This window comes from Peromyscus maniculatus, chromosome 5, assembly GCF_049852395.1.
Source record: "Peromyscus maniculatus bairdii isolate BWxNUB_F1_BW_parent chromosome 5, HU_Pman_BW_mat_3.1, whole genome shotgun sequence".
NCBI lineage: Eukaryota > Metazoa > Chordata > Mammalia > Rodentia > Cricetidae > Peromyscus > Peromyscus maniculatus.
In genome coordinates, this window is record NC_134856.1 from 15,527,394 (window position 1) to 15,539,633 (window position 12,240).

Here is a 12,240-nt window from a genome sequence, read left to right on the forward strand (position 1 = left end):
TGAGAAGTGTGTAGATAGAAGTCCAGAGGAGAGAGACAGTTAGAAACACAGAATAGCTCGGGAGGCCTCGGGCCAAAACCCACCAGCCCCTTCTGTCTCTACCAAATGGCTTTTAAAGAAATACCAATGGGTTAAGACCTCCCCCCAGCACAGCCAAGTGTAGACCATTTCAGACACCTGGTGACCATGCACGTGGTCAAGCCATCCCCTAATGCAGCCCTGCTGTGTAAAGCAAGCTCAGGTCTCACTAGAAGACCTTTGTGGGCTCCCACAACTAGTACATTATCTCATACAATATCTCCATTACCTGTTACCTCGCTTGTCCTTTATGGTCAAGTCTGGTACTGTTGCCATATGGGAAACAATGTAGAGAACAGAAAAGAGTCTTGGGCCCCCAGTGCAAGCTCTAAAAGCAAGGCAAAATCTAATCCACACAGCACCACTAGCCAGAAGCCTCATGTGATTGACTGAGCTACTAAAATTGAATTGTTCACGACCTCTTCTTTAGGCTAAAACATAGCATGGTATTGATTTTTTGATTCAAAAAGGAAATAAGAAAGAACTCTGAATATCCAAGTTTAATAAAAGCAAATCATGCTCGTTTCCATGATGACTGATGTTGCTATTAGATTTGAAATTAGCTTCAGGGTATGCCTCTACCACACCCCAAGTCCCCATTATCAACTTGAGCTTCTTCTCCCCTCCCCTCCCCCTCCTCATCTATCTCCCCCCTCTTCCAACTTATCTCCTTTGAGGAAAGTACTCACTACATGGCCTTAGTCTGGCAATCCTAGTCACCATCCTCCTGCCTCAGCTTTCCACGTATGGCAATACAAGCATGTACCACCCTGCCTTGCTTGAGTAAGATCTTTTTGAGACTGAGTCATCTGAGTCCCCAGATCAGAAGCAGCGCCTTTTTTTTTTTCCATTTCTCCATTGTTACTCCATTTAGAGTGCTAACCTGGGATCAAGTGGTCCTGTGTGACTCTTCATGCGAGCAGTCACTGAAGTTTCACACCTTACAGGAAGCTGGGATGTGAGCTTAGGTTGGTTAATGAATCTGGGGAATGTTTTTTCCTCAGTCAAACACAGTCAACTCTGTTCTGAAAGATCAGAATAAGCAAACTTGTAAAGCTCTACTACAAAATGTGTGGAATTTGACATTTCTTGTTCTCCAACTACCCGGTAGAGATGCAGTGGCCCTATTATGACCATGCGATAATACAAGAGCATCAGCCACCTGAGCTAGAGCAAAATGTCTAAAAGGCCACTGGACCACCATCAAAAGCCACCATCCCAGCCCACCACCACTGCTGCCCACACATCATTCTGTCTGATGCTTCTGGCACTTGGTGTCCAAAGCTATCCCTGCAGATTCCCACCTGGCAGAGTTGGAAGGGCAAGAGTCATGTGGGGACAAGAGGGACACGGGGAGAAGGAGACCCTTCCTAGGGGCACGTGCCACTTGTCTCTTTCCCACTGAGAACTCAGTCTCTTGGTCAAAGAAGAGGTGTGGTTGGTGAGGGTAACAGTGAGGGAGGTTGGCATCTCAGGTGAGGTATGTGTCGTGGCTGAGAGGGTAGGTTTGTGTCCAGCCACTGCACTCCATCCTGGGGCCTTGGGACTGAAGGATGAGTGGCTGCCTCACTTTCCACATAGTGGTTTACAGTCCGTTGACTGATGGTCTGTGAACACAGAGAGACAACCAGACCTGGGACTTGTCTTTAGCAGAAATGGGGAAGAGGGGATCAGGAGAGTGGCAGGGTCTGGATGTAGACATCAATTTTCTCTTCTTGACTCAAAGTGGGTAGGATATGAGAGAAGAAAGGGGAAAATTACTTAAAATTTCAGACCTTCAAGGCTACAACTATATATAATTGCAAATAGGTTCTAACTGATCGGGCCACAGTGTTTCTCTAACCTTGATGCATCGGAGGGGATGGGTGCGTGTGTTAGCTACTTTACTCTGGTTGTGAGGGAATGCTGAACAAGACAAGCTAAGAGAGGAAGGGCTGCTTCCCTCACTGCCTGAGGGCTGCCTGAGGTACCACGGCCCCTCATGGAGGAGAAGGCATGGCTCTGAGGGGGATAGAGTGTGAGGCTGGAGTACCTCATTCAACAGATAGGAGGCAAAGAGCTCACGCCAGAAGGGGGGCCAGTCTATGACCCTGAAGCCCAGTCTCTGTAGCCCCAAGACCCCCAGGTAGACCCTGTGTCTTGAAGGTTTCACTGTCCTTCAGCAATTGGGTGCTTGTTATTTCTCTCAGGTCAGGAACCTCCTCATCAAAACTGTAGTGTTGGGTGGAACATTCCAGGGAACTTTCCCTTTCCTTCACTTCCAAAAAGCCACGTATCTCTGAAGTCAGTGCTTCTGGCCATTCTTGGTTTGTTCTTCATACCAACGTCAACCTCTCACTTACAGAAATCTAAGGATGCAGTGTGTGCTGAGTGTGGGTAGCACTGATTCATGCACATGTAAGGCTCGGAACCTTGATTCTCTAGTGCTCCATTTTTTTTTCTGCACAGAATCTCCCTCTTTTTTTGTTAAGATTTGTATTTATTATTTGTGTATGTGTGGGCATGTCTGCACGTGCACACCTGCATGAATGTATATTGCCTGTATGTTAGTTTCCACAGATTCCAGAAGAGGGCATTGGATCTCCTGGAATTGCAGATGGTTGGATTGTAGGTCACCTGGTATGGATGCTGGGAACAGAACCAGGGGCCTTTGCAAAATGCTCTTAATTGACGAGTCATCTCTCCAATGTCCTATTTTGACTTGATATAACCAATGGGTTCCAAACTTTCAAAATCTCTGTATTTGCTCAGAAGAGTTTGAAGTAAGTAGTTTGCCAGATCCACGTAGTGGTTTAAAAGGCTTGTTGATATGGAGAGCCCAGGTGTGGGCTGTGGACTCAAGCAAGCTTAGTCCATGGAGACCACCTGCTCTCCTTACAACCCAGGCAGGTCCTGGCTGCCTACTTTGGTGTTTGACTTTTCCCCTACATTTCATGGAGCTGTTCCTGTCTGATAAGCGAAGACAGAAGCCCAGTGAATTGACAAGAGAGTCCTCAGTACAGTTTGGCTTAGCAACTCTGATGCTCCTGGTAAGCTAATGCCTCTATAAATGTGTTCCTGATACAATTTCATGTTAGTAAATGTGTAAAAACATTACTTGCTACTTACTGAAATTCCCTGTAAGCATAAATTAGTGTGCCTCTGTCTTCTCTTAAAATGAGGACCTTAAAAACCGGCAAGATGGCGCCATCACTAAAGGTGCTTACCATCAAGGCTTATGACGTCAGCCTGTCCCTAGGGCACTAAGATGGAAGGACAGAACGGATTCCCACAAGTTGTCCTCTGACTTCTACATGCGCACTGTGGCATGTGCATACTCCAATAAATACATGTGATAATTGTTTTTGAAAATGAGAGACTTAAAAAGAGCCATCGAGAGAATTAGGTTTTTTTTTAATATTTGCTGACTAAAATATAGGTAATTGTAATAAAAATTTGCCATTCGCACAAAATCTAGTGGTCCAAACAGTAAAGGCTGAATGAGCTCAGTTAAAAGACGTTAACAGACCAGAAAGAGCAAGATGCAAAGAGCATGCTCGCTCCCATTGGCTACCACCAGCAATGCCTTAGAAATACATTCTACATTTGTCAGTACTTATGTGTATATGCACTGATCACAAACAAAGGGCATACAAGCCCATTACCTTCAGGGAATTCATCTTGTATCTTACCATTTCAGCTCAGTCTTTCTTTTACTCCTAACTGTATAATATGGGTCTTTGATCAAGCTATCTACAGTTTCCTTTTTTCCCCAATCTAACCTTTGTGGTGGTAACAATTCTTCAGTGCCCCTCGTCTTCTCCCAAGCTCTCCTCTGCAATTTTCTAAATCAGACATCTTCTTGGGAGGCATAGTAAAAGGGTCTAGAATTTGGATAATAAAATAAATTGCTCATTTCCTGTAAACAGCATTCCGGCATGTACTACTCACTTTCAGAAGGATCCGGATTGCAAGGGCTGACTTCAGGCATCTGTGGGCACTGTGTTCTTAGGGTGAGTGACCAGCTAGTTATATTTGGGAGAACAATCTGAGGCATTTTCACAGAGGAGTTTTGTTTTATTTTCAACACTAATCAGGGAAACTGTCTACTTCTGTAGGACCTGTCTATGGGCAAATTCTGTAAGGAGTTGCGTGTGGAACCCTGGGCTAACTGGAAACTCATTAGCAGTTAGTGATGGGGGAGTTCCTGGAACTTCCAGAACATTACCCTTGACAGCTGCATGGTTGACATGACCTTCATCAGATTTTCCTAAGTGTAGGAGACTGGGAAATGTTATTTCTTCTGTGCTATAGCAAGGGAATGAGGAGGATTATGACTTTCGGAGAAGCATCTAGAAAGTTCTGGAGGGAGAGCACAGAAGCTCTGTTAGCCTCAACTAGCTGCATCAAGCTCATCTCAAGTAACACAGATGCAGCTTCTGAGAGTCCAGCTTTCTCGCCAAGGTTGCAACGCATCTCCTACTACTTATGCCCATCACCTGTGGGGCATTTCTGTGATATCCTGAAAAAGTGACTTCTTGAAAATGGGATGGGCACGAAAGAATCATTTAACTTTCAGAAACACTAAAAGCACAAACTGTGTCACGTAAAATTACAAATCAGTTCATAAAATTTGAAATAACTGACCTGTACAATGTGGATTTCCTGATGTGTGTCCCCAGATTGGGCACCAGGAATGGGTAATGAAGGGGCTTTATGGTGATGATTAACAAGGGCCTCCACGTTTTATTAGACTCATTTTGCTAATCCCTAAAATTAAGGAATTCCAGGTGGATGGGGCCAAGTATGCAAATGATTTCCTTCCGCCTAGCTGCTGATTTCATAGAAAGCCCTCAAACCGAGAAATAAAACACACAGAATAGGAAAGCTTTATGAGGCAGTCGAGAATACTGTGCCTTTAAATAGTTCAGACAAGCAGTGCATGCTGTAAATTCACCACAGAGACAAATTTGTGCAGAGCTATAAAAAAAGAGCAGACATGGAGCTGAGAGAAGGGCTGGCTGAACTGGGGAGACAGGAGAAGGAGGGGCTGGAGGCCTCTGTGGCTGGACCAGTGCTGGTGGACTCCGACGTGGTGGTGTGGGCGTGGTGTGATGCGCCGATTGGCTCATTCCACTTGGAAACAGAGGAGGAGGCGTTGCTTCCTGCAGCTCAATAGCCAAGAACAGTTCTTGCATTTTAAAGTCAGTGTCCATCAATAAAGTTTTATTGAAACATGCTATATGTGTCCTGTGGCTTCTTTGTGGGGCAGTGGCAGAGTTGACTGGCTGAAATAGAATTGTATGGCCTGCACAGTCTGTCATATTGACTAATTTGACTTTACAGAAAAGGTTTAGAGGCTCCTATTCTGGAGCAGAAGTTTTTGAAATGGGGTCTACACTACCTTGGAACTTGTTGGAGAAATGCCTATGAAATTCTGTGAGTGAGACTTGGGGACCAGGGTTTGCCAAGCCTTTTTCACATGTGGATCTTATGTACCCTGAGTATAGAAAGTGCTTCTACGGAGTACGATAGAATGACAATGAGATGGTGCACAGGACCACTCTGAATGGTAGACATCGGGTCTTTCTGAGAGAGGACAACTCTTTAGAGGGTGGGTCATAGCCATATGGAGCATCCTGGACCAGCTAGTCAATGTGTCTCTTGTCAAACAGGGTGTTACTAGGCAACTGGCCATGCCACACTCACGGGCCACAACTCTTACCATCATTTCTCATCAAAGACTTGGTGTTCACTTGTTCAAAGTCACAAAACTGTAAGAAAGAGCCTTTAAGAAGAGAGTCTGTGTGACCTCAGATTTGACCCCTTCTCCCATGGCACAGTTTCCTTGAGTGAAACACACTAAGCAATTCTGTGGGAAGCACTCTGGCTCAGGCTCCAGGGACTTCATGGGAAAAAAACTGTCACCTGGGTTCTGGATCCCAGCATGGTCAGCAGCTCTGGCTCTTTGCCTGCCATGCCATGGAGAGCCCTTTGTAAATTGCAGAAAGTCAGTGGTCTCTTCGGGAAGGTGCCTGGTTATTTACAGTATTTATGTGTATAGAGCGCAGAATATTCCATTGTGAAGATATCCAGATAACAACTGCTTGGGGAGCATTTTCAGTGAAATATTTACTTGGGAGAATGGGAAACATGTCTAACAATAAAAAAATTGTAGGCGCATCTGGGCAAGCATTATTTAGCTGCAAGTGTTTGCTTAGATATTTTTAATATACATTTATGTACTTTAAATTTATTTTATTGGGCAAAATAAGGACTTTGGGGAGAAGAGCTGGGGCAGAGATTTTTAAGCGTTCTGGGCAAATGCAGACAGCCTCTGGTGCATGATGCGACTCGCAGCTGCTTTTCCTTGACAGATTATCCCAACGTCCTTCATTTTATTGTGGTACTAAAGTAATGGGTCTGCCTGGAACAGTTTGGTGACAGATGAGAGCCTTGGTCTGTCACTGGAGCCCAAGAATTTAAAGGGAAGTATGTAGCAATTCACCTGGCTCCCACTTATTACCTTCATGAAGGGCATTCAAGAGGGGTTTGAGGAGCCTTTATTCTGACTTTTGACAAGGAGATTTCATCTGTTTCCATGGAGAATGAAGGTAGAGACAGGCAGGTGAGTTTGTGCAGCCATCTTACCAGCATGTTCATCAGATTTCCCATGTTTCTGGCAAAAGTTCACTTCATTTAGACATCTTCTCCCACTGCTCATGCGAGACATTTACAGCAGATCTAAGACAAAGGGCCTGGATGCAGAATTGTCTCTGGTTACCTTTTTGCCTTTTGGTTCTGAAATGCATATAATATTCATAAATAAAGCTTTCAAATATAGCACAGAAAATTCCCCCACATCATTCACCCAACTGCCCCAGTATTAAGACCTGAGTTGGAATTATCAAACCCTGGAAGTTAATATTGGCGCAACACAATTAAATGGAACAATGTGGTCTTTCCTTAGAATATTCCTATGTTCACATATGCTTATTGTGTGTGTTATCACATTTTAGACTATCTTTTATGTTTTAAGTCATTGAATGAGGTAGCAATCACAATGGTATGATTGAAATGATAAAAAAAGTAAATGTGTTGTATTTTGGCCAACTGTTAGATGGTGTGTGCTCTGTACTTCTCTGAAGAGTCAGTGAGATAAGAAAGAACCCATGGTTGTCAGCACTGTAGAGATGAGTGTTAGCAGAGGGATCTCCATCTTTGAGCACTGGGGAAGTCACTCTTCTTTCCTGCCTCCTGAAGTCCGGCATAACCTTGCAATTTGCTTTGGCCATTTATGGCCACTGAGCTTTTCTTTCAGTGCCACAGGTCATGCAAGGGGTGACATGGAAATGCCAAGAGACCAAAGCCACTTGAATGCTGCCCCATTCTGTGCTACCTAGCCAGCAACAGACTGTCTTAAAAGTCTTTTGTCTTTTCTGAATGAGATTACAAAAAATTCAGGAAAATATTATGTAAATGAGGTAACCCAGTCTCAGAAAGACAGACACCTCCTGTCCTCTCATGTGCAGATCATGACTTGTAATGTGTGTGTGGGGGGGGAGGTGGATGAAGTCAGTAAACTAGAAAGGGAACAGAGCAGGGTAATAGAACATGATCATAGAAAACAAAATATTGGATGGGAAAAGATATGAGCAGAAATTGTGGGTAGACATATATGAGAGACATATAGGGAAGAGATATAGGAGTGCGGTGGGAGGAGGACCCAGACTAATTAGGTTGAGAAGCCATAAGAAACTGGTTACTATGTGTTGAATGTAATTGTCTCCCATAATCTCATAGGGAGTGACACTATTAGGAGGTATAGATTTGGAGTGGTTATGGCCTTGTTGGAGGAAGTGTGTCACTGTGGGGGTGAGTTTTGAGGATTCCTATGCTCAGGGTACCACAGACTGTCTCAGTTGACTTCCTGTCACCTGCAAGAAGGATTCTCAGTTAGTTACTCCTCCAGCACCATGTCTGCCTGTGTGCCGCCATGCTCCCCACCATGAGGATAATGGACTAAACCTCTGGAACTGTAAGTGAGGCACCCCAACTAAATATTATCCTTATAAGAGTTGCCATGGTCATGGTGTCTCTTTACGGCAATAAAAACCTTAACTAAGACAGAAGTTGGTACCAGAGACTGGAGTGTTGCTATGATAGGCCTGACCATGTGTTTGTTTGGAGGAATTTGGACTTTGGTACTTTGGGTTATGAAAGCCAGGGCCCAGAGTGAACTGCTTTGAGCACTGCTTAATGGGACATACTAATAGGAGCATGGAAGACAATGGTGCTAAGAGTTATTTGAATTGTCAGGGGTCTCATTCAAGAGGTTTCAGAGGAGAAGAATTTTAGTGTGTTGTCTAGAGATCCTTCTTGTGATATTTTGTTGAAGAAAGTGACTGCCTTTTGCCCTTGTCCAAAGAATCTACCTGAAGCTAAAATAAAGAGTTTTGGATTAATTCAATTGGCAAAAGAAATCTCAAAACAGCCTAGAGTAGGTTTTGTGTTTTTTTAATGGTAACTATAATGAAGATTTATAATGAAAAGGAACAAGCTGAGCAGAGTAAATTAAAAAATGAAAAATTTGAGAAAAAGCACAAGGAAGTGGAATAGAGCTAAATTCTGTGTTCAAGGAGATAAATGGATTAAGAAATGGAATAAAGGGAGTGGTGACCTCAGGGCAAGATCCCACCCAGCTAAGTTTCCAACTTGTGAAAAGGAACTAAAGGAAAGCTTAGACCCGGGTGTGGTGGGGCACATCTTTAATCCCAGCACTGGGAAGCTTGAGGCTGACAGATCTCTGAGTTTAAGGCCACCAGTCTAGAGATCCAGTTTCGCCAGGTAAGGGCCATGCTCCAGCCCCAGTAAGCAGCAGAACTTGGCAGCTTTGGCCACATGGTTCTGGCTTTAGAGTTAAAGATAGAGGAAAGGAGTTATGGAATAAAGCCACTGAGGCCAGGCATGTGTCAGGGGTGTCCCTGAATGGAGGCCTAGTAGGCAGGTCATTGCATGAAGTTGTGAAGTGGAAGCCAGGATTGTCTTAGAGAACCCAAGATGTTAGAGATGTCAGAGTTGTGGGATACCTGCCAAGGAGAGTTGCTAACAGGGGGTGAAAACAGCCCAAGAAAAAGAAGTGTGTTGCAGTCAACAAAGCTGAACAGAGTTGGAGATCTGAAGAGCATTTTGACGTCAGACGTGGAGCTGGAGAGTTTGGACTTTGCCCAGCTGGTTTTCAGTCTTGTTTTTGTCCAGTATTTCCTCACTATGTTCCCGTCCTTGCATTTGCAATGGTGATGTATACCCTGTGCCATTGTATACTGGAAGTATGTGATCTGCTTTTTTTTATTTTTACAGAGAGATTACAGTTAAGGGATTGCTGTTCATCGCAGAAGAGACTTTGGACGTCAAAACAAGTCGGAGGCTGCTAGACTACGGGGACTTTTGAAGTTGGACTTAATGTTTTTCTTTTTTTGCATTATGATATGACTATAAGCCTTTGGGAGCCATGGAGTGGAATGTGGTGATGGGAAAGAAATTGGTTCCCAAAGGGAGTGGCACTATTAGGAGGTGTGGCCCTGCTGGAGGAAGTGTGTCATTGTAAAGGTGGGCTTTGAGGTGTCTTTTGTTCAAGCTCCCCTCAGTGTGATGTCAGTGGACTTGCTATTGCCTGCCTAGCAAGACGTAGGACTTTCAGCTCCAGCGCCATGTCTGCCTGCATGCCACCATGCTCCCCATCATGATGATAATGGACTGAACCCCTGAAGCTGTAAGTGAGCCATCCCAACTAAATGTTTTCTTTTTTTTTTTTTTACTAGAATTGCCATGGTCCTGGTGTTTCTTCACCACAATAAAAACCCTAACTAAGACACTGTGTATGCTGATTTAAAAACAAAGCAAACTTTAAGAAATACCCTTTCTTGTGTGAAGTTGGGCGTTTGGATGTAGCTTCTTATCTAATCTGGCATTTTGGTCTGGTTATAACGTGGGTGTGAACTTTCTGGTGTCATTCTGCTGAGGGAGGAGCTGCCTCCACCTCTAGGGACAGTAGTGATGCTGGCAGTCCTACCTCATCCTAGAGGCCAATAGAACCAGGGTGATGTCCACAACCGTCCACACTGGGACTCTGGGGATTGGACAAGACTATAGTTGGCATTTTCTTTGGGCTGCCAACTAGCTCCCAAATAAAGACACGAAGACTTACTATTAATTATGAATGCTTGGCCTTAGCTTAGGCTTGTCCCACTAGTTCTTTTAACTTAATTCAACCTGTATCTATTCATCTACATTTTGCCTTGGGATTTTTTTTACCTTTCTTTTATTCTATGTGTCCTAGTTTCCTGCTTCCTTCGTGTCTGTCTGTCTGCCGCCCCCCCCCCCCCCCCCCGCCCCGTGGCCTCCCTGTCATCTCCTTTTCTTTCTTCTTTCTTCCTCGAGCCTAAATTCCTCCTCCTACTTATTTTCCCTGCCTGGAAGTTCTGCCTATATTTCCTCCCTCATTATTGGCTGTTCAGCTTTTTACTAGACCAATAGGTGCCTTAGCCAGGCAAGGTGAAACAGCAGCACATATTTACATAATTAAACAAATGCAGCACATCTTCGCATAGTTAAATATTTGCAACCCAGGAATCTGGGATAGGTGGCCACCTAGCAGTTCTGGTTCCCTTTTAAGTTTGAGGTTCAGGGGTCCAGATGCTCTCCTTCTTCCAGCTTATTTGCTGTTTTAAGAATCATGGAGATGGACAACCTGGTGCACACCTCTAATTCCAGCACTCCAATGCGTGGGCAAAGGGATTGCAAGATCAAAGACAGTGTGAGTTACATAAGGACCCTGTGAGGCTTCATTTCATAAAGAAAGGAAGGGAGGAAGGAAGGAAGGAAGGAAGGAAGGAAGGAAGGAAGGAAGGAAGGAAGGAAGGAAGGAAGGAAGGAAGGGAGAGAGAAAGGAAGGAAGGAAGGAAGGAAGGAAGGAAGGAAGGAAGGAAGGAAGGAAGGAAGGAAGGAAGGAAGAAAGGAAGGAACATTCCAAGTAAGTCACTTGGGCCTCTCTCTGTACACAAAAGTTCTATGGAGGCAACCAATCAGATGAAAATTATCTAGGAAAAGATTGCATCTCACTGAACATGTTAAAGCTTGTTTCCTTTGTCACGGTCCTCCCAACAATATAATGCATCATTCACAAAACATTTGCACTGCATTCGGATTTTATAAGCCCAAGGAAGGAAGGGAGGGAGGGAGAGAGAGAGGGAAGGAGAGAGGGAGGCAGGCAGGAAGGAAGGGAGGAAGGAAAGGAGGGAGGGAGGGAGGGAGGGAGGGAGGGAGGGAGGGAGGGAGGGAGGGAGGGAGGAAGCAGGAAGTACTTAGGATTATACAGGTACTTCATGATATTATGTAAGGTCCATGAGCATCCCTGAAGTTTGGTATCAGTGGGAATTCTGGACCCAGCCCTGCCAGGAACGCCAAGGTCCACCATGCTGACTCTTGTTTAGATGCTGACTTCTCTCAGTGTCTCTCATGCTTGGGACAATTGCAGGCCAAGGAAATGACATCAACAAACCTTGGGGACTCCTTGTTCTAGCTCTCTAAGCACCATGGGAGTCGGGCAGAGGAGAAAACAACAAGTGTCACTCTTCAATTCTGACGATTTACTTGTTCAGAAACAAGTTCACAGCACAGACAAATTAGAAGATACAGAAAGAAAATTACACAAACTGCCCCAAAGAGGTGATATTTTGGTAACATATCTATGAGTATTATCAAAGTTATACACATGTAAAGCATAATAAATGCGGCCATACTGAAGAAACAATATCCTGTTAGATATTTTTCTGTAAGCAGTATAGTGTGACTCATTCATTTATCATCTTTTTATTGATAGTATATCTCTATAAAGGCAAGAAGGAAGCTTTTAAAAACATCTGCATGAAATGTTTCAAAATGAGTTAAACCCCTCTGTGAAATATCATCATTCTGTTGTAATTCATTTCCTCAGTAACTGACAAGCACTTATTGGGCCTCGGCTTGGCTCTGCGAATGCAGTGGTATGGAGATGTCTCGGGGCTGAAATCACAAGGCCATTCAGGTGGCCTTGATCTTCTGTGCTCCAAGAAGAGTGGCTCACAACCTGCCCCTCCCCATCCAGAGTGGCTCTGCTTCTACTCTGCGGTTTCCAGGATTCAA